At 49.9% G+C, this 22,837-nt stretch overlaps 3 long non-coding RNA genes across 3 annotated transcripts in view; 2 read left to right on the top strand and 1 right to left on the bottom strand.

The window, feature by feature from the left end:
• The first annotated feature begins 1,467 nt into the window (after window positions 1–1,467).
• On the top strand, window positions 1,468–14,594 carry LOC141423186 (uncharacterized). The gene is made up of 5 exons (XR_012447839.1): window positions 1,468–1,959; window positions 4,244–4,485; window positions 4,852–5,149; window positions 6,573–7,001; window positions 8,857–14,594. It is a non-coding gene; the product is annotated as an uncharacterized lncRNA (long non-coding RNA).
• A 1,257-nt stretch (window positions 14,595–15,851) lies between these two features.
• LOC141423185 (uncharacterized) overlaps window positions 15,852–22,837 on the bottom strand; it is a 42,291-nt gene continuing 35,305 nt past the window's right edge. Inside the window, exon 3 of the long non-coding RNA XR_012447838.1 lies at window positions 15,852–16,364. This is a non-coding gene — a long non-coding RNA (uncharacterized lncRNA). The remainder of the gene's footprint in view (window positions 16,365–22,837) is intronic.
• LOC141423187 (uncharacterized) overlaps window positions 21,081–22,837 on the top strand; it is a 54,893-nt gene continuing 53,136 nt past the window's right edge. The window contains exon 1 of the long non-coding RNA XR_012447840.1: window positions 21,081–22,750. This is a non-coding gene — a long non-coding RNA (uncharacterized lncRNA). The remainder of the gene's footprint in view (window positions 22,751–22,837) is intronic.

The raw sequence follows: 22,837 nt of genomic DNA on the forward strand, positions 1-22,837 counted from the left end.
CCGACCCCACCACTGTCAGCCAGGAAGCTGGGGCTCGTGACCCACTCGAATCCTTGGGCCGCAGTTTCTTGGTTTTCTCGTCTTTGGACAGCAGTGGCAGTGCCCACCTACCTGGGCTCCTGTGGACTAAGTTCACCCACCATCAGGGCACACTCGGGGGTCCCACTCTGTGTCCTTCCAGTCTCCCTCGGGAACACGTTTTTAACTTTCTCATGCTTAGCATAAATACTCTGAACTAAGTCATCTACTTTTGCTACCAAAAGAATGGAAACCTCTCCTTATTCATACTAGTGCAAAAAAGATTGGCTCCATGTGAACATTGTATTTACCTTCATTATTTGACAGGAAAGAGGGTGGAATATTATATTGCCCAAAAGTTTTGAGACTGAAAGATAGTGTTTTCCCTCTAAATCTACCCATGTGAGGAAGAAGAAAAACCACGGGATCGGGGTTTTCTAATCCTCTTTCTGTTTAAATCCGACACTTTGCCTTTCTGATATCATGCCGCTCCCTCTGGAAGTGATGGGAATTCAATCCTCATTACTTCCGAGTCTGCTGAGGATGTAATTGGGGCTGGCGCTCATCGGGCTGGAGTTTCAAACAACCTTTTACGCCATCTTTTCAATGAGCCTGTAGCACTTCCTCCTTACAATTTCTGTGAAAGACCAGGTGTGGCAGTTGGGTAAACTGAGACTTGGCTAGGTAGCAAGTCCTCTTGCAGACAAGGCACTGATGGAGTGGACTCTGCTCCCGCTCAGTTTCCATGGGGGGGTGGCATCTGCTCCTGGACTGACTCAATGTCCACAGCAGGGTAAGATGGCAGGGACCAGGCTCTGCATATCGGCGGTGACATCCTTGCTGAGAACCTCCTGGGCAGGTGATGTAACACAGCATTTAGAAAGTTCCAGAAGTCAGAGTGCCGCCCTCAGTGCTGTTGAATGACGAGGCACACAGTCACAATGTCACCCTGTAGCAACTGTGACATTGCTGGTTATGTGGGCTGGAGTGATGCCATATGACAGGCTGAAGTCACCCAGCTGGTTTCACAGGCTTGTCCCCCCATGTCACCCATCACAGAGACTTTAAGCACCTGTCCCAAAAAGCCTTACAGCCAGTGCAGTGGGTGAGATGGCGTGGGCCAGGCTCCCCGGGTGGCCTTGCTCTTCAGCCATATGGGTTTAGGTCAAGAGCCACAGCGGGCAGGGGGGCTGGGAAGGCCTGGTGGGGACAGCAGCTGGGGGCTTTGAAAAGTAGGGACACCGGGGTGGGTGTTTCCAGCCAGGGCATAGCAGGGTGGAGGCGGGGGACTGTGATCTCAGAGGTCACAGCTCAGTGGGAGTCAAGCAAGCCACCCAGTGACCTGGATTCCAGAACAGCTCAGCCGAGAGCTGGCTTTGTGAGCCGGGTCACCTGGTCTTTGGTGACCCAATTCTTCATCTGTGAAACTGGCGTGTTGAGAACATAAACTAAACTAAAACCAGAGGTCAATTACTTAACCATCAGTGTTCGTAAAGGCACGATGGCTAATGGGCAGTGGCCCCAAAGTAGAAAGCACTCAAGGGGTCAGCAGTGGACAGACAGACAGAATGCGCCCTGTGCAACACAGCCCTGTCACAAGCCACATAATGGTGTGTTGATGAATGATGGACGGCATAGGCAACACGTGCTGGTGAGAGGTAAAGGGACTGAAAAATCCCCTCACCTGGTGACCCCGTGTCACAGTAACCCACAGTCCTGAGCAGTGACATGCCACACAGGTGTGTAGCTGGGCTGTGCCACACAGCCTGGGCGCATAGCAGGTCATCCTGGTCAGGGTTACAAGTTCACTCCATGGTGTTGGGGCCACAAAACGGCCTCCTGATGCATTCCTCAGCCTGTCATCTCGTCCGAGTGAAGCTCGGCTCTGCATGGCATCCAGCACAACATTCCTGAGCACAGACAGAGCAAAGCTGCGTGCTGGTGAGTCTAGAAAACATCCCACTAAATAGGAGAAGGCAGAAACAAAAGCCTACGTTGTTGCAGGACTCCATTTATTTGAAATGTCCAGAATAACGAAACCCAAGCAAATAGAAAGCAAATTCGTGGCTGCTGGGGCTGAAGGTAGGGGCGTGGGGACCCTCTGCTTAGTGGGTGTGGGGTTTTTGGGGGGTGATGAGAAAGTTTAAGGAATGAGGAGGAGGTGACAGTTGCACCCAGCATGAATTGACTGAATACCCCGAACTGTTCACTTTAAAATGGTAAAATTTGCCAGGACTGGTGGCTCACGCCTATAATCCTAGCTACGCAGGAGGCAGAGATCAGGAGGATCACAGTTCAAAGCCAGCTCAGGGAAATAGTTCCCAAGACCTTATCTTGAAAGCAGCACAGGGCTGGTGGAGTGGCTCAAGTGGTAGAGCGCCTGCCTGGCAAGTGTGAGGCCCTGAGTTCAAACCCCAGTGCTGCCCAAAAAATAAAATGCTAAATTTTGTGTTCTGTGAACTTTTACCTCAGTGGGAAAAACAAAAAGTGAGAAGCAAGGGTGCATGGTGGTAAGTAGGAGACCCCAGGAAGTCTGTGAGAGGTCCCCAGGGCGGCAGAGAAGTTTTCTGCCCCCGCCTGTCTCCCCTGGACAACCACGGCTCTGCCACAGGACGCCGGGCTCTGGGAGTCCAGGGGAGCATTGATGTGAAGTGGAAATTCAAAGGGACATCTTTTTAAGCTGTGAAAGGTGAGCTCATCTGTCCTGTGTCTTTTCCAGAGGGAAGAGTCTTTCTTTTCTTTGGGACTTGGCCAGGCACCATTTTTCAGGGTCACCTGTACATCTTGGGGCTGTGGCCCTACTAAATTAGCTTCACTTCCTGATGAAATGACAAGAGTACTTGGCTTGACATCTTCAGAGATATTTTGACCCAGCAGTTTCTGGCGTCTGGGGTTTGGGTCCCTGTGGGAAGTGGAATAACGTGACAACGTCCACAAACTCCTTGTGAACTGGACAGGTGTGACCTACTGACCTGGCCTCTCCATTGTCACGCGGCTCCCAGGAGATGGTTGCAGGCACCGAGGTGTGGGAGGCGCTCCTGAAGCCAGGACAACTCAAAGGCTGGATGGTCAGCGACAGCCACCTTACTTGGTTCCTAGGTCACACTCCCCGAACCGCTGCATCCTCATGGTAAAGGAAGGAAACAACAACAAACGTGTTGCATTTGGTTGGATTTGTTGATGATGCTGGACCAAGCACAGTCCCTGGCACAGGAAAATGACTCCATGGAAACCTGTAGAACCTCTTCTGACATTTGAGATAATGTCTCAGGGTTTTGTAGGATGCCTAGGAGTCACGCTGGGTGTAAGCGTCCATTGTAGGGTAACTTTTCCATTTATTCCATATCCAGAACTGAAACCCAGGAAATTGAAAAGCACACACACACAGACTTACAACCAGTGATGTTTACAGAGCTGTTGTTTCTGGACAGTCTTTAAAAGACCCTTTGCAGGCGTTTGTAGATAACTGTTATTGACAGAGAGCTCTAACTGTACCATAAACCCAGAAAGCAGGGGACATTGTGCAATGCATAGCCACGATTGCCTGCCATCATAAAACAACTGCTTCTGGGGTGAATTGTACCCTCCTTTCTTAGATTATTTGGCTGAGTGATAAAAGTGGCAATTAAGTTTTCACAGGGTATGTTTACAAAAGCTTTGTTTTTTAAAAAAAGAACCAGTGCCAATATATCTAACGAACAGTCTGTATTTGCACACTCGAGGTGGAATCTAGATTCCTTTCATGGTAAACACAAAACATGCTGTACTCAGAACGAACTTTCTCCACCAATGAAGTTTTTCATTTGCCAAGCCTTTCATTTGGGCTGATCCATTCCTGCCTAGAACTGCGACTTGTGTCCCTTCACTGGAAACAGAAAAGTTAGGACAGTGGGGTGATGACCCCAGACTGTACTTGAAGGTTCAAAAGAAAGCCAGCAGTAAAAGCAAGTTTGGCGAAGGTCCTGAGCTCGTCAACCCTCTGAGTCACACCACATTTCTGGGACATGAATGGGAGGATTAAAAATGGTAGCTATTATTTTTATTATGATGAAAAGTTTTTCTTCCGTCATTTGGAAGCTTTTGATCAATTGCAGTTTTAAAGTTCTTTTTGCTGTAACTTGAGTTGCTCTATATTCAGGCAATTCTCATAATAAATTCAGGACTATGATTCTGCCATTTAAATCGAAATCCAGGGTGCATAAAACTGAGGGCGGTTTCTTTCTAGGACTGAGAATGTTGTCAGTGACTACTCCTGATGAATAATACACAGATGAAATCTAGCAATGGAGTCTTCCCACAGAGCCCAAGACTCCCACTGCCTGGAGCAGATGTGATGGTTTGGGTGCCATCTTGGACCATGAGACCTGGACCTAACCCTAGGGATGGCCACATGGAAGGATGGAAGGAACCAGCCTTGAGGGCTTGGAGGAGGAGAGTTGCTTCTGCTGGACTGCAGTTGGGAAGTCAGTAAGTATCCATCCATCAATTCGCTTAATTGATTCAACAAATATTTTTTAAGCAGCAGTGAAGGGTGAGGTGCCTGCCTAGCCCTGGGGTACAGCGAAGAGGAAGTGCGCTTTGATGCTGCTTGAACCACCGTTTGTGTCTTTCATACTTCCAGCCAACCTCATCCTACCTGGTAGAACATGGAAACCATTCTTGGACTTTCAGATTTTTACCTCTTGTACTTCTTTGAGCTAACATAGAGGGTTTCCTAAATGGTATGTCCAGACAGTGGCCAGGTTCCACAGGAGCCTGGAAAGAGAGGCTCCCAGGAAGAAGAGGATGGCCGTGCCTGCAAAAAGGCCATTTGTCCTCCATCTACTCCCACAGGTCATCCCCCATTCACTAGAATCCAGAAGGGAAACCCGGATTGCTCAAGAGAGCAGCACTGATGTTCACTGAATGTCTGCCATGGGCAGTAAGCAGCCAGATGTCACCCAGAGGTGCTGTGAGTCCTGTGCTGGTGTCCAGAAGTCCTTTGATGAAAAGGGAAGCAGAACATTTGTCATGCACCTGGCCTGAAGGCCATGAGGGAGGTCTTTCAAAAAAGTGACAACCTAAGTTAGAGGTGTAGAAGAAAAACGAGAGGGACGGTGTCCAGGAGCGCCCTCTGGCATGCCTTCCTATGGTATGCCATGCTATCCTGTCCCTGGTGGTGGCTTGTCCGATGGTGTGTGCATTTCCACATGGTCCTGGCAGACTCACGTCCCTCTGCCAGGGGTGGCCAGCTGGGGCAGAGGACACAGGGCAGCTCCTCTGTTCCCCTTCCTCGGCCTGGCAGGGAAGTGCAAGGAGCAAGATGGTTTTCTTTCCCAGTGTAGTGGCCTCAGGGCCTCTCTGATTCTGTCCGTACCCCCCTCTATCCCCATTCACAGCCCTTTCTACCCACTCTCTGCCTCTTCCCTCTGACTGCTGGATGTCATCAGACATAGCAGGCCTGGGGTGATGCTCTGTCCCTGTCACCATGGGAGACACCCCTGGTCAGGAATTGCCCCTTCCCAGTGCACCTGCCCTGCCAGGAGTGTTCAGAGCCCCTGCCTCGTCACAGTTCCCTTTCCCTTCTCCTTCTGAGAAGCCATCCATCCCCTCCTGCCATGGAGACAGGGCTCCCCAGTGTCTTGTGGTCCCAGCAGATCCCCCCACGGGGAAGAAGAAAGGGTTCCAGAGAAGGGTGAGGAATGTTCCACAGACTTAGCAGTAGGTAGAAGAACTGGGGCTTCGACCAAAGTCTTCTACCGAAGGCAGGAGTCTTGCTCTGCCTCTGTCTCTCTCTCTCTCTCTGTCTTTCTCTGCCTCTCCTTCTCTGTCTGTCTGTCTCTCTCTCAATCTCTTCCTCTCTTTCCTTCTCTGTCTCTCAATAGTTCCTTTGCCTATGACCACTTGGGTGATCTAGAAATACATACAGAGAATTTTGATCAATACAGAACAGTCAAATTTTAAGATGACTTAATTATTTTTCATGGAGGATAGAGTCCAGGGTTTTCAGAATGACAGTTTAATAAAATCCTATGATGAAGAGCTGAATCATGGGTGTTTAAAAGAAGTGTTGTTAGAGAACCAATTATTGATGCTAAAATTACCTGCAGTGTTCTTCTTGAGTGCCAAGAGGTTCCAAGCTCAAAGTCTCTGACCAGGACAGTGAGGTGTCTGAAATAAAGCATTCTTTAAGGGAAAGATCCAGATTGAAGACATGCAGGTCCAAGAAGCAGGAAGGAGTGGCAGCCTGTATAAAGGGCACGTTTGTCCCTGTCACTGGAGAAGCAATCACAGGGGCTGTGCAGAGCTGAGCACTGAGCTGGCGGCTGGCCTGGCTGCCCCTGGAGACCTGAGGTTGCTGGGGACTCACAGTGGAGCACTGTCCCCCACCCCCAGCTGATTAGATGCATGACTTTGCTGTCTGGAAATAATGGGAATTACCCACTTAATCCTTGGCACACAGTACCAATTAATGACTAATTAGGAGGATTTTTCCAGAACATTAGGTTCTGGGAGGAAGTTTGATTTGAGAACCATCACTTTCCTCTCTTCTCTTTGCTTCCTGTGGTTTTCAGCCCAGCAGGCCTCCAGCCAGTCCAGTTTGTTTGCAGTGACTCCTGGGATGCCCCCTTCACAAGCAGCTGGTGTAAATCCTGGTAGGCCAATCCTGGCCCTCTCACAGCCTGAATGAACCTGAAAGAAACAAATCCCTCTCGTCCCTCGCTGTGAGAGGGAGGTACCTGGGCTCCCTCCCAGTCCTGGATTCTGGAAGGCTGGTGAAAGTCAGGTGAGCCAGAAAGAAAGGAGTGAGGGGCCGGAGGGGAGAGGGAGGGCCCTGCCTTGGTGTCTCTGCTCCCTTCCTGCAGCAGGGACAATGGGACTTCAGCACTTTGCACAGAAGACTCCTGGCTAGGAAGACAGGCCAGGGGAGGAGGATGGAGAAGCTGGAAGCCACGACACAGCCAGGAGTCCCTGGGGACTCAGAGGGGAAGCAGCAAGGGAAGGTCAGGAGGGGTTTACTGACTTTGGAAGGGAAGAGGGGGCGGCCGTGGATAGCTGTGGGCAGCCAGTGTGGGTGGTCAGCACTGCCAATATCCCAAACAACGATTGTGACGCTGTTTTCAGACATACCCATCAAGCACCTCCTGAGTGCCAGGCCCCATTCCAGGCACTAGGACCCAGCAGTGAAAATGCAATCCCGTTCTTCACGGGGTTGATAGCTTAAGACAAGTTCACACCACGGCACTATTGACTTTTGGGGCTGGATAGAGCTTTACAGTGGAGGGCCATTCTGAGCGGTGTAGAAAATTTAAGTGTCCCTGGGCCTACCCACTAGACGCCAAAGTATCCCTAGTTGTGACAATCAAAGTTGTCTTCAGGCATTGCCAACTGTCCCCGGGGGCAACATTACCACCAGTTGAAAACCATTCGTTTAACAGAAAAGCCGGACAATCACTAAAGTAAGTCAGCAATCCGCTAAATTAGAGAAATAAAACAGGCTGAGTGGAGAGAGTGCGCTGATGGCCGTAGCTGGTCTTACTGAGAAGTGACTTGTAAATAAGGTCCCCAAGGAGATGAGGGAAGGGGTGATGTTAGTCCAGGCGTGCTCCAGCAGTGGTTCAGGTTGAGGGGTGGAGCAGGTGCAGAGGCTCTGGGAAAGGGAAGGCAGCTGGGTGTGCCAGTGAAGAAAGGAGCCCTGTTCTGCTGGAGGAGTGAGAAGGATGCCAGGAGGATGGGGGAGAAGGGACAGAGAGGGCCAGGCAGGTTGTGTGTCGCTAGTGTTCTGGGACCAGGGACAAGGGGCAGAAGGGGCAGGGGATGGATGTGCTCACCACATTCACCCTTTCACAGGCCTGGAGGTCAGCAGGCCATTGTCACTCAAGGGGCTCTCTGCTTTGAGTGTCACAGTCTGAAATCATGGTTACCCGGAGGCTCTGGGAAAATTCACTTTTAAGCAGTTCCGGGTCAATAGCTGACTCCAGTTCCCTGTGATGGTGGGGCCAAGGCCCCGTGCTCTTGCCAGCTGTCAGCTGGAAGCTGCCCTGAGCACCAAAGGCCTCTCGCTGGTCTTCCCACACGACCTCTGCCTCTCAGAGCCAGCAAAGGCCCGTGAGCCCCTTGGCCTTCTTGGAATCTCTCCAACTTCCCCTTCTTCCAGACCGAGAAAGTTCTCTACTTTTGAGGCCTCATGAGATTAGACTGGACCCACCCAGTCAAGCCAGCGCAATTTCCGTTCTTAAAAAGAAATAATGCCACCCACGTCTGCACAGTCTTTTTTTCCATGAAGCAGAACCCATGTCGGGACATGGGTTTCTTTGGGTTTGTGCCGCCTACGGTGTGGCAGTGGGAGCCTGAGCTGCCCTGGTGTGGTGTGCACTGGCAACAACATCAATACTGACTGCTGCTGGGGCCAAGAGCTCTGCTCACAACCCTTCGAGGTAGGGAGTCTCGTGGGGAAACTGAGGCTCAGGCGGACAAACCTCTCTTGTCTAAGCACAGGAGAACCAGGGCCCATCTGTACTCTAAATCAAAATGTCTTTCTGGAAGGTTCAGTTCCTCTAGAGCAGTGCTCACACATCACCTGTTGCTTTTCAGTCATGCCCCCTAGAAAGAAAAGGAATTGCTGCCAGCTTCTTTGTGGGAGAAGTAGAGTGACTTGTGGGGGAGCAGGGAACTGAGGTGGGAATAGTGAGACAGAGGGGGCCCCACTGTCCTCTGGAATGACAGATGGAGTGAATGTTCCCCGGTGACCAGTCTGATGAGGGCCAGGTGGATGGAGATGTGGGGAGCTGTGTGCAAGGCTCTGCTGAGCTCAGGACACACAGGCCTGACCTCCCCACCTTGACATCTGTCTTTCAGCTTTACTCTTCACAGATGGCCAAAGGACAGAGAGACATGTACCTGCAGGACAAGAACGTGCCTTCAAATGGCTCACCAAACATTGTGTCTGGTTCCTTTTTTATGAATTTACATCGGATTGGTTCCAGTGAATGGAAATTGTAGAAAGGCGAAGTTGAGTCTGGAGGGTTAGAAAGTCACTCACAGGCTGCCTCACGGGCCAGGAGTGGGCCTGATGGCCAAGGTGAATGAGAAAATGTGGGGACGATGACTCAGTCCTGTGCATTGGTTGCTGTGATGTTTATATGAGGGTGTACTCTGGTCAAAGCTGAAGCTGTACAAACACAAATGCCCGTGTCTTACTGCATGTAAACTACATTGATGGTTTTACAAAACAGCCCCCCAGCCCTTGGCCGGGAGAAGGGAGCACTCCATGTCTGGGCTGAAGTCAGACCTTGCTGTTGGCCAGTGGGCTGAGTGGGACAAGTCCCTCAGCTGCCACATGCTTGTCATCATATCTCGGACTGAATCCCAGGGGCTGTGTAGATGGACTTGCAGAGTCATGGAGTTCTTAGAACTCCATGCAAATGCTGAGTGGCGATCTTTCTGGTCAATGACAGACGTGTTGGGGCAGGCATCCATTAAGCCACCCAAGTCAAGATGGTCGATTAGATGCCCCTCCTGGGCTGTTATCTGATGCAGATTTGGCACGGGTACACAGCTGTCCTTTGAAGGATGAAATCCAAGCCAGCAAAATCAGAAGAGTGTGCGTTTCCTTTTGGCGTTCTGTGATTCACACCCTTCCACTAATGGACAGGTGGTGACTGGCCTGAGGGCTTCTTTTTCCTGTCAGATGCCTGTTACCACCTGAATATCCACCTGGCAAAGCATATTAGAGCTGTGCCTCATCCAGGCAGCCCTGGATCCTCCCACGAGCTACGTGAACATGGATGGTAAGGCAGTGTGGGGGACCTGGTGCCCAGGCTTAGGAGCTCTGGAGCGATGTGGGCTCCACACACCGCCTGCAGAGGAACTTAGACGAGTCACTTCCCTCTTAGGCCTCTATTCTTCCTCTGCAAATCTAGGTGACTGGTGCTGACTTCTAAGAACCATGGTGGGAACTGGCTGAACGACTCCTTTGAAGCATATGAACTACTCCTGGCGCGTGAGCGTGACCAGACTAAACACACGCAGGGTGAGATGCAGGGACACGCACGCGAGCTGTGGGACCTGGATTGCTTCTCCCTCAGGGCCTGCCCCTTGGTAGAGTTCACTGAAACGGGGTTAGATTTTAAATGACAAACACTGTGTCCATCGTGGTCTGCAACGAGCCTCCTGTTTGGTACATTTCAGGACTCATGTCCTCAGTATTAATTTTGAAAAAATATTTTTTCCCACTAAAAAGTCCAGCTAGCCTCACTCATTCTTACTTTTTCTCTTATTTTTTTGAGGTGCTGAGGATGGAACCCGGGGCCTTGCACATGCTAGGCAAGGGTCTACCACTGAGCCACACCCCAGCCCTCTCCCCCATCTCCCTTCTATCTGTCTAATAAAACCACTTTTGAGGTCCAGAATGGCTGAAAACAGATATAAAAAAATATTGAAATTCTTAATTTTCTTTGCCAATGAATTTCTCTCACACATAGAAGTATGGATGGACTGATAGACAGATGGATAGACAGATGCATAGACAAATCAATATAGGTGCCACACATCTACATCTGTCAGTCTGTCTGTATATCTCTCTAGAATGTTTTGCTAAACCTCCGGAGTTTTCGATCTGTCTGACCTATCCAGCAGTAGATACAATTGTACCCTTGTCAACGACTGATTCCTGTGAGTGGAAAACACTGACAGTAGTGAGCATTACTATAGGAAATTTTGGGGCTGGGGTGTGGAGTGCAAGGCCTTGGGTTCAAATCCTGCCAAAGGGAGGGGGATAATTCCTTTCTGAGGTCCTTAAGCCATTTATGCTTTTCATGAGCCTCTTTGACCATCTGTGACAGCTGTGTACCATTTTTAGAATAAGGTTTTGACGGCGCAGGAAAGAACACGTGTAGTTGAACAAGGAAACTAAATACAGCAAGGTTCAATTATAAAACTGCCAAGTAGCATAGCAACATCGGTGCTGTGGGCAGCCGTGGGCAGGAGGGACAGAGAACAGTGGCAATTTTGAGGTGGCTATGAGCCTGAGCGAGGAAGATGTACAGCCACAGGTGAAATCATCCTCGGTGTCTATTGTCCCAGGCACAAGGATATTAATAAAATATCTGGGGTTGTGGCTGATGGACACACTGGAAGGAAACGACATATTTCAGCTAGGGTCGCAAATGAAAATAAAAGTGTAATTGACTTCCATTCAAGTCCCACTCCAGGCTGGGAGCCCTGGCCTGCTTGAGTTGGTCTCTTTCATCTGTTCTTCCCTCCTGTTCTTTCCTTCTCCCTCCCACCTTCCAAGGCAAGGACCAGGAAGAGAGGGACTGTCTTCCTAGTCCAGCAACCTTTGTTCTAAAAGGTCACGGATTAGGATTGGGTGTGGCTCAAGCTGTAGAGTGCCTGCTTTGTAAGTGGAAAGCCCTGAGTTCAGGCCATGAGTTCAAATCCCAGTCCCACCAAAAGACCAGAGAGTACACAGGTCTAACAATGGGCAGATTTTTGACGTGGTCTGAACACGTGTATCACAACCACTAAATTCCTGTGTTGAAATCCTCGTGCCTAGGGTGATGGTACGAGGAGGTGGGGCCTTTGCGGGGAATTAGGTCAGGAAGGGGGACCCCTCATGAATGAAGTTAGTGCTCTGATAAAAGAGACCCCTCATCCCATCCACCGTGTGAGGCCAGTGTGAGAACACACATCTACTCACCAGACACCAGCCCTGCTGGCACACCTCCATCTCAGACTAGCCACCAGAACTGTGGGAGCTAAATGTCTCTATTTGTAAACCAACCAGCCTCAGGAGTTTTGTTACAGCAGCGGAAATGGACCGAACCCCTTCTTTTCAAGGACGGTGCCATTGACATTGAGTGACTGTGTGTCAGAAGATGAAGGGCATGTCATTCTGCTGCAGGTGGCCGGGCAGATGGTGGCTTTTTCTTTAGACTCTCATCCAGCGCTCTTTGGATATAGATTTTATGTGGTCTAAAATGTGAGAAACAGTCTGAACTGATTCGAGGGCTGTCCTCTGAGATGTGGCACTTGTTCCTGGTGACAATGATGAAGACCTCTATAACAGAGCTGAGTTAATTAAAGAGCTTTCATAGTCTCTGGTGTCACCAAGGATAACAAAAGTGATGCTGAACGTAGGGAGTGGGGGCGATGCAGGAAGCTGAGAGTCACGTTGCCAGGGCAACCATGTCTGTGGCCAATCAGAGGCGTTGTTCAGGCCTGCAGTGTGAATGGAGCCTGGGCTGCAAGTCCTCCGTGGTTTTGAGACGTCATCTGTGAGGGCACAGCATCTATTTGTTGCTATGAATTTAAAATAGAATCAACAGGAGAGACACAGAGACTCAGAGAGAGATGTGAGCGAGGGAGAGACATGGAGAGAGGGAACAAAACTGGAAGCCGAAAGACAGTCAACAGACGAATTGGGAGAGGCACTTGTGGCACTGCTGGTGGCATTAGGAGGTCTTTTTCTGTTTGATAGATTCACTGCCTGTGTGTGTGTTGGGGGGAGTAGCCTGGCTCTGTGTCCCCCATCCTCCTCCCCCACCCCTGCTCTGAGCCTGGGAGTGGGTGGTTTGCCAAAACCAAGCACAGCAAAAGCTGCCTTCAGCCCACGTGCCCAAGCCTGGCATCTTCTTCCTCTACAGAGCTGCCACGTACAGTCGTGAAGCTTGTGCCCTGCAGCAGCCTGTGCTCTCTGCACTAAGCCATGAGCTCTGATGAGCCCATGTGTCTTCCTGGGACAAGGGAAGCTGTTCCTACAAGAGCACCAGCTGGGCTCCAGCAGCCTGTCCCTTCCCTCGCTTCCCATTTTGTAATAAGGGATGTGCGGATATAATAGCTATTGCCCCACCTCGAACAAGTGAGCATGGTGGTCACATGCCCGTCTTCCCAGCTATGCGGGAGGCATAGATAGGATGACTGAGGTCCGAGACCAGCTCTGGACAAAAAGAAACCAAGACCCTGTCTGAAAAATCACCTAAAGCAAAAGGGCTGTGGGTAGAATTCTACCAGGGGTAGAATGCTTGCTTAGCTAGAGCAAGACCCTGAGTTCAAACCCCAGTACTGCCAAAACCAAACAAGAATCGTTTATATATCAAATCTTAGCAAAAAATCTTTAAAAAAAATCTTAAAATAAGTGCACATGACCACGCCTAAGTGTCTAAATTTTTCTGGACTGTACGAGTTTCCTGCTGCTGCTGTAACAAATTATCCCAAGCCTAATGGCTTAACCCATGCAAGTTTATTCTGTTACTGTTCAGAGATCTGAAATCAATTTCCCTCATCCCAAATCAAGGCATCAGTTGGTAAGACTGTTCGCGCTTTGGTGGCTGCCAGCCTTCCTTGGCTCGTGGCCCCTTCCTCCGCCTTCAGAGCCAGTAGTGCATCTTGCTTCAGTCGTCTTCTTCTGCAGTCATCTCACTCTGACCTTCCCACAAGGACCCTATTATCCCAGTTAGCGCTTCCCTGGAAGAGCCAGGACAATGGCCTCAGTTGGAATCCTTCAGTTCCTCAAGGAGTCCTTACTTAGGTAGGAGGCTTTTTGTTCCAAAACATTCACAGGTCTGAGGATTATGGTTATGTTTGAGGGTCAGCATTCAGCCGAGCACATGACCCACTCACCAGCTGTGTGTGTGCGCCAGTTTCCTCTCCTCTCTGGTCCTCGGGCCCTCAGTGTTAGAATGGAGGTAATCAGAGTACCTGTGTCACAGGTGTGAGGATTGATTGAATATGAAGAGCTTATCCAGTCACAGAGGACAACTGCACAATTATAATTGAGAAGTGTCCGAAATAGTCAAACTCAGAAGCGGCATAGGTGGGGGTTGCCAGGGGCGGTCACACCTTGTGTGACCTTTTTTGTCACACAAGGTGGGTAAGATCCAGTGACTGTTGTTCAATGTGTACCTACAGTTAGCAGTTAAGGATGGTGCACTTTAATATGAGGCTAGGTCTCACATTGAGTGTTCTTACAACAAAAAACAAAGTGTTGATGAACACAGGGAACTTTGCAGGTGATGTCTAGCACTTGATCATGGTAAGGACCAAGTGTATGTGCACCCCAAGTTCATCAAAATGTACATATTAAATACATCTTTTGGAAGCCAGGTATAGAGGTGTATGTCTGTAATCCCAATTCTTGGGAGGCTGAAGCAGGAAGACTGTGAATTCAAGGCCATCCAAGGATAAATAGCAAGTTCCAGGCCAGCCTGGGCTACGTGGTAAGACCCTATCTCAAAAAACAGGGAGAAGGGGTGTTTGTATTTAACACATATACACAATGGAGTATTATTCAGCCATAAAGAAGAATGAAATTATGTAATTTCAGGCAAATGGATGGGAACTGGAGAATATTGTGTTAAGTGAAATAAGCCAAGCTCAGAAATATCACAGGTCCTCTGTCATATGAGGAATCTAGACCCCCTCAAAAAACAACATGAATGTATAAAAAGGTCCTCTTGGGGTGGGGGAACCAGTCAGAGGGGAGGACGGAAAAAGGGAATGATGATAAGGAGTGAATATCAAAGTGCATTGTTTGCACCTATGGAAATGTCTCAATGAAAGCCCTTTTACAATTAATATATGCTAATAAAAATATAGTTGGTGTGACTGAAAACAGTATGCACATTTTTGTGTCTTCAAAAAAATCCTTTAAAAAGAGAATCATAAACAGTGGTTAGCACAGGGCTTAGCACACAGTAGGTGCTCAATAAATGGTGACTGTTATTATCCCATCGTCATCATCACAGTTACACCCTGCAACAGCGTGAAAGGACACAGTTTCTGTCCTCGAGGGCACAGTCCAGTGGGAGACATGTGTGCACACCATTTAGCAAAATCCCTGTCAAAGGAAGGCGCGACATGGATGGGGAGAGAGGGAGGAAGTGACGCTGCCTTGTGGCCCTGTTCACTCCTGGAGACAAAAGTTCAGCCACGATTTTCCCACGTGAGTCCACCGCTGGTGGAGGACACTGGGGACAGGTCATCAGAGCTCAGGAAGGCTGGAGGAGGTTGTGATGGAGGCTGTGAGTTGAGCGTTTAGGGCACTGCCGACCAGAGGCAGCTGGCAAGGAGAGATCAGAAGTGGGGAGCAGAAAAGCCTGGCATCTCCTGACCCTTCCTCCTCTCCCTGGTGGACTTGGAGGCCAGGACATGGCTCCTACCTGCACCCTCACATTTCCACAGACCTGTGGGGCCCACACACTGTTGAGCTGGGACAGCCTCTCACTGGTGCCTGGACACGCAGGGACAGCACAGCTTCTTAGGCCCTGCCCAGACCTGGGGTCCCAGATGTGGGGCAGGCAGGCTTCCAGGGGCTCCACCTGGCCCTCTGGGGGGTTACTGATGCCTCTGAAGTCTTGTGAACTGAGGCGGTAGTGACACAGAGAAAAAGGCCACCATGACATGGTGCTGTGGGGTGGATCCACGGCTGATCCAGAGCAGGAGCCATCCCCTGGCTCAGAGCCCAACTCACACGCCTGCCCTGTGGAAGGGGGTCCTTGTCCCCACCTCACCACAGGGAGAATGAGGCCTTCCATGTGGTGCTCCTTGCAGGGAGTCAGGCTGACTGTGGTACTCGGGAGGCAGAGGTAGGAGGATCTTGATTCAAGCAAGGCTAGCCAGGGCGAAAACAAGAGACTCTTCTTGAAAAACAAACTAAAACCAAAATGGGTGGGGGGGTATATCTTGGGGGGGCGATAGAGCACCCGCCTAGCAAGTCCTGAGTTCAACCCCCAGCACTGCCAAAAAAGAAAAAAGGACTAGACAGTGGCTTACGAGTTAAGGTAATTAAAAGGGCATTTTAGGGCCTTGCTCAGTGTGTTTCTTGGGCTGTTGTAAAAAGTGTGTGAACTTGGTGGCTTAAAACAACATGGATTTATTTTCACATGGTTCTGGGGGCCCGGTGGTTCCTGGAACCAGCTGGTTCCTTCCTGGAGATTCACAGAGAGAATCCTTTCTAACTGGTCCCACTTTCTGCTGGTCACCTCGGTGACTGTAGTGAGTCCCCCTGACCCCAACTCCCATGTTGTCCTGTACGTCTTCCCGCCTCCTGCCTCTGTGCCTGTCTGCAGCCAAATTTCCCTCTTCTTAGGACACCAGTGGTTGGCTCCAGCATGACGTCATGTTAGCTCAGTGACATCTGCAAAGACCCCATTTATCAACAAGGCCACATTCACAGGTATTAGAAGTTAGGACTGCAACATATTTTGGGGAACCCACTGCACTCCCCCACACTCAGAACTTGCAGGAGCAGTGTGGTGAGCGGTGGCAGCAGACAGGTGGGTGACAGGCTCAGGCCAGCTGTGAGGCTCCTCTGAGGATGGGACATCACTGGGGAACCTTGAGCTGGGTGGCAGCTTCTCCGGGACCTGCAAATGGGCAAGATTTAGACATGTCTCAGGCCATGACTCCGGTTCTGGATCCTGCTCAGTGTCGTTGAAATGAAGAAAGAACAGAAGTGGCCGCTTAGCTCTTTCTGCCATTTTAAAACTTTGCCTGAAGGCAGTTGACTCCCAGGAGGGAGCAGGAGTGAGGGTGGTCTGCAAATAAAGGCTCTCGCCCTCCTCCCTCTGGACAGAACGTCCTGGAAGTTGTATCCATTTAATGATGTGTTTGTTAGTATTCGAGTTCCCAGGGACACTTTGGGGACCATTTCTTTAAAAAACAAAATCTGCTGGGTGGAGGAAGAGGCAAGCTAAGGAAATTCCAGGAGCACGGACTGCACCGAGCCCTGCAAAGCTGAGGCTGCACTGACAGGGGAGGGTGACCTTGTTGACCACGAGCGTGTGACACAACCTCAGAAAGAGGTTCGGTCCCATCTATGGGATGTAGCCCTGTCCAGAATTTTACAAGCCTCAAGGGCTTGTACAGGACTTAGGGTGGGTGTTTGCTGCTCAAGGTAAGGGCTGTGTCCCCAACACTGGCCTCGCCATCTATCGTTAACCCTTTGGTCCAAAGCTATCCTCAAAGATATATGTGTTTATTTATATTTTTATTTGTTTATTTTGTGGTTCTGGGGACAAACGCTCTACCCTGGAGCCACACCCCCATCCCTATCTTCAAAAACCACAAAAACTTTTGGAAGGCCTTGCAGGTGTGGCTGACAAGGGTCAAAAACAACCCTGTTTCTTGGGGTGCATCCTGATCCACATATCAAGCTGGGTGGGCTCCCCTGATTTAGCCTCTTTACTGCCATGGGGCCTCGCTGTCAGCCAAAGTGTCCTTCCTGGCACCAGAGCTCTGCCTTACAGGGTGTGTGTGGCAGGCTGACTAAAGCCCCCGCCCTTCCCCCCAAGCCCAGGTGGACTTTGCAGTGGACATTAAGTCAAGGCTCTTGTGATGGTGGATCATCCTGGTGATATGGTTTGGATCTGAATGTCCCAGAGTGTCCATGTGTTACGGGCTTGGTCCCCAGTCTCTGGCACTATGGGGGGAGGAGGGAATAGACCCTTAGGAAGGGGCCCTGCTGGGAGGGCTTAGGTCATTAGGGGTGTGCCCTCGAAGTGGATCGTGGGACTCCCGTCTCTTCCTCTTCTGCTCTCTTGGCTTCCAGGCTGATGTGAAGCAAGCAGCTTCCTCCACCACACTCTCCCCTCACGTCCACTGCCTCGCCACAGATCCAAAGGCAGTGGTCTAACTGACCCGGATGGAAACCTCCAAAACCAGGAGCCCAAGTAGCTTTTCCTCTTTAAGCTGATTGTCTCAGGTATTTTGTTGCAGTAATGGGAAGCTGACTGACACCTGGGTTATCTGGGTAGGCCCTGAATCTATCACCCTAAAATATACACATTTAATACCAGGATTATTTTGAGCTGGGGGCAACTGAGAAGCAGTTACAAGAAATACTCTGGGAACTCCCCTTATTTGTCTAAAAGCAGGGCATGAATTATTTTTTTAAGATCTACTCTGTATTTATTTTCTCTCTAGCTACAGGGTGGAGCATGAATTTTCTTATTGGTGTATATTAAATTGTACACAGTAAAGGGTTCCGTTATGGCAGTTCCATTCATGCATGCACTGTACTTAAATCGTAGTCACTCCTAGGGCATGAGTTTTTTAAGGAGTTGCCACCCCTTTCTGAGAGGAAGAACAGAAATCAGTCATTAGATAGCAGTAGACCCTCGTCAGCTTGGGATGGTGACACAGGGACTTATGTCTCAGACCTGGCTGGCTTACCCCTCCTCTACCATAACTTCCCCTTATATTTGCCTCCCTCAATTTGTCACCCTGGAAACTCACTGTTCTCTTCCTTTGTCTTGTCATTTCTCCACAAAATGATTGCTCTTTAGTTAAGATGCTGTTAAGTCTGAATCTTAGCCTTTCAGTACTTACTGCCGAGTGCCTGTGTGGTCATTCAGACACATGTTAACACATTTCTGTTGGGTTTTCTTTTCCTAATTTGCCTTTGGTCAGTCTGATTCACAAGGTCCTGGTTGAGAACCTAGAGGGGGCCAAGGCGGAAGGCATTGTTTCCTCATCTTTAACCCTCAAATTTTGTTACTAAAATTTAAGTCACTCAGTTTCTGGTAATCTGTTATAGTAACAGTAAGAAAGTTAAGGCAAGGAGGCTGGGACTTGGATAGCGACTGGTCAACCCACCCAGTCACAGGAGAAGACTATCCAAGGCTGACAGGATGGAGCAGTGTCCTGGCAGAGCCACCAGCATCCCTGGAGACCACAGGCCTGTGACAAGGCTGCAGTTGAGGGCAGGGAGGAGGGAGAAGAGAAGAGCTGCCAGGGTGGAGCCAGGAAATGGAGCCACCATTGGGGTGGAAAGACAGAGGAGCAGACAGACACCTGCCAGTCCTTCTTCCTGACACTCAGATGCCTGGGTTGCTGACTGGTGGGATGTTCTCTCCATCAGGTGCCAGTCCCATGGATGACCAGTCCAAGTGCTCCTCAGCACTGTTCTGAAGGAAGGGGCATGCAGTGCTCTGAGCTGGGCTTCGAGAAGTGTGGCTTAACCTTGTCATCACTGTCACTGCAGCAGTTTGGATTGGGAATGTCCCCCAAAGACCTATGCTTTAAGGGCAGGTTCCCAACCCATAGTGTTAGTGGGAGGTGGCGGAACCTTGAAGAGGTGGGGCCTAGCTGGAGGAGGTTAGGTCACTGGGCACGTGCCCTGTACCCCAATGCTGGCAGTGAAGATGGTGGAATGCCAACCCCTCCTCTTTCTTTCACATCTCAGCCATGAGGTGAGTGACTTTTCTCTTCCTTCAACTGCCATGTGTGCTGCCTTCCCAAAAGCAACAGGGCCAATGAACCATGAGCTGAGTCTTCCAAAACTATGAACCAAAATAAACCTTTCCTGCCTATAAGTTGATGTATTGCAGGCGTTTGTTATAGAAGCAGAAAGCTGACTGACATAATCAGCCCCAGAAGAAAAATTAATCAATTTATAGTTAATCGAATTTCTTGTCTAAAAATGCTAAGTATTAAAGAGCATAATTTTGTTGGATAAGGTGGCAATTTGGGGAACCACAAACCATTCTATATCTGAGACCCACTTTTTCCCTCAACAACCACCTTTATCCCTTTGGGGACAGCATCACCACGGAGAATGTACGGGTCAAGGAGGGGAGCCTAAAGTGCTATGGCCTCAGCCAGCACTCTGAGCACTTTTCGGGCTGTTCTGTTTTTGGGCTTTTCTGTTTGCCCAAAACCCTTTTTGAAAGCATTGTTTATGTGAGACAAAAAATTCTATATACATGGAAAAATTATACTCCTCAAAGAGTGAAAATAAATATTCATTCATAGCCTTGGAAAGTAGAATTAATGATACACTTGTTTAGTGAACAAGTATGTTTTGAGCTCCTGCTAGGGGTAGGGGAGGGGTCCGGGTATGGGAACTCTGAGGTGGTAAGGTGGACAATCTTGGCTGTTGTGGGTTGTCCTTGGTGGGGCTTTGGTTCCTTGCAGGTAAAACACAGCTGTTGAAGTCTAAGAAAGGTCTACACGGCCTACTGTGTTAAGGGACAGGGTTGCTGACTCATCTAGAATGCTCTGGTATCCACATTTTCTAAGAGGCACTAGCCAGCCAGAGTCTCCTGGAGAGGAAACTATCCCATGGCAAGGATGGACACATGGAGCAGGCGTGTGCAATCAGAGCCTTTGAAGTGACACTCCAGCTGTTCTCAGAAACTCCGAGGAGCTCTGGGGTGTGGAGGGCCAAGCATGGCTCTCTGTGGTGGCTTTTGGGACGTGGAGCAGGGGGCAGAGACGGTGGAGAGGTAAGCACAGGTCAGGAGAGGAAGCCATTGGGTGCTAGGCTGGAGGGCGTCCCCTCCCCTCCCCTCCGCACTCTAATCCCTAGAGCTGCGGATATGTCACCTTAGTCACCTTATATGGCAAAGACTGTGCAGATGTGATAAAACTGAGGGTCCTGAGAGGTAAGAGCATCTGTATTGTGTGGGTGGACCCCAAGGGCGATCACAAGTGTCCTCACAAGAGGTAAAGCAGAGGGGGCTTTGGCACACAGAAGAGAAGATGGTCATGTGACCACTGAAACACGATGCAGCACTGTTGGCTCTGGGGGTGGGGGGAGGGCCCACCAGTCAGGGACTACAGGGAGTGTTCCTGTAGCTGCTAGAAAAGATGAGGAGACAGATTCTTCCCTACAGCTGCTGGAAGGAGCTGACTCAGTAAGACACTGAGGCTGAGTTTGGAAAACGCCCCCAGCAGTGAGAGAGTGGAGTGTGTTGTCTTAAACCTCCAAGATTAAGGTAACTTGTTACACCAGCAAGAGGACTGTGCTGAGCAATTTCTTTATGGAGGGATGGGGTCTCCATCCCTGCCAGAGATTGGAGTGGGTTCCTTCTGGGAGTGTCTGTAAAGGAGACGGTGGCCCTGCTGGCAGCTAGCAAGGGAGAACTTCTGAACCCTTCTCATTTCTAAGACTGCTGGAGGAGTCTGCAGGGGCCATTATGTCAAAGTTCCCTAGACAGGAGAGCTTACACAACAGAAATGTGTGTCTCACAGTTCTGGAACTGAGCGGGTCAGCACGGTGAGGCAGGGCTGGCTCTCCCTGAGGCCTCGCTCCTTTGCTCCTCATAGACAGTGTCTTCTCCCTATGTCTCATAGGCTCGTCCCTCTGTGCACGTCTCCTCTTCTTATGAGGACACAGTCGTACTGGATTGGGGTGTGCATTAATGGCTCCATTTTACCTTGATCACCTCTTACAAGTCTGTGTCATATTCTAAAGTTTTAGAGGTTAGGAGTTCAAGGTAAATTTTGGGAGACTGTATTGGGAAATGGCACGTTGACATATCTATTTTGAGGTTTGCTTGGTTTTTTTTCAGTGCTGGGGATTGAACCCGGGGTCTGCCTGATGCTAGACAAGCCCTCTATCACCAAGCCACACCCCAGCCCCCTTTTTAAGGATATTTTGAAACAGACTCTCGCTTTGAATTTTGGAGCTCTTACGAAAGTGCAATCCCTAATTCCAGGAAGTCCTTGAGTTGGATCCAGTTGGGTGTGTTCCAACTTCCAGAAGCTCAGAATGGCCCTGGAACTGAGGGTTGGTTTGTCTGTCTGTGTATGGCTCAGGCCACTCTGGGGCTTCACCGCCTCCTGACATGAAGTAGCCTACGCTTCCCTGTCCGTGATCAGGCCCAGAACGTCAGCCAAATGGATGACAAGCCCATCTGTGGACAGAAATAGAAACATGCTTGTTTCCAACATGTGATAAAAAGGAGAAGATAGGGAATTTTGAAAGCGGCAGAGCCAGCTTTATGACGGGTCATTCTTTTTCCTGGGATAAAATCCTCTCCAGTATTCTCCTGGAAACCACTAACCTTCTGGCTGATCTGCTGATGCTGTGTGTGGACTGTGTTCTACTGGGGACTGTCATGAACACTGTGGATCACTGGCAGCTTCCCTGTTCATCTGAGAGATGCTAGTGGGACTTCTGCATCATTCGTGCCACCCAATAGTGTCTTCAGAAGTTGCCAGTGCTCCCTGGGGAAAGACCACTCCCTGTTGGTGAGGACTAGCACGGTGAACTATAATTGTCTACTCTTAGCTGACGGGGTGTGTTCCAAGACCCCCAATGGATGCCTGAAATGAGGACGGTACCAAGTCCTGTCTATAAGCACTGTGATATCAAGACAAATGATCTGATAACCGTGACAGCTACTAACGGACTAACGAGACGGTACTGCCTATAGTGTGGATGCAGTGGACAAAGAGATGGTGTATGTCTAGGATGGGATTGCTTTTCCCATAACCCCTCCTGCCCCTCAGGCCTGGCCTGCTCTCTTGGGACCACTCGCCCTTTCTTGGGATAGGTGGAGTGCCATACTCCATGGTGGGGCTCAGGACTGAGGTGGCAGCACCTGTGGGAGACTGAGGAAGGAGACTGTGGCTATCCTGCAAACCAGCTTGTCTTTCCCCCGGGGGCTCCTGGGACTGCACTGGGCTTTTCTATGTCTGTGCTGGGCTCCAGCCATTGCTTGCTTCCTGTGATCACAAAACGTCAGCTTCATTGGAAAGTGCTTTCCTGGGACTTCTTCCAGGATTCCAGAAAGATCTCATCCTTCTTTCTGCCCCACAGACAGAGAGGACAGAGAAGAGGATGGGGAGATCAGCAGAGCTGGGATGAGGGATCTGTACCTGAGTGATCTTCCTGCCCCAGAAGAGCTGTTGTCATTGCTCTTACAATACGACAGCTGCCTCGTGTGCCACGTGACGGTAACCCAGCTTCCCTCCACCAGGCATGGCCACAAAGAGGCCTCCTAACATGGTCTCCTGGAAACTGGTAAGAACCCACTTCCTATGCATCAACCCCAACTCCTTTCCCCATGTCTCCTTAGAGCCTGGAGACATGGGTGGACTGGAGTGAGGA

The sequence above is a fragment of the Castor canadensis genome, chromosome 5 (genome assembly GCF_047511655.1).
Source record: "Castor canadensis chromosome 5, mCasCan1.hap1v2, whole genome shotgun sequence".
In the NCBI taxonomy this organism is placed as follows: domain Eukaryota; kingdom Metazoa; phylum Chordata; class Mammalia; order Rodentia; family Castoridae; genus Castor; species Castor canadensis.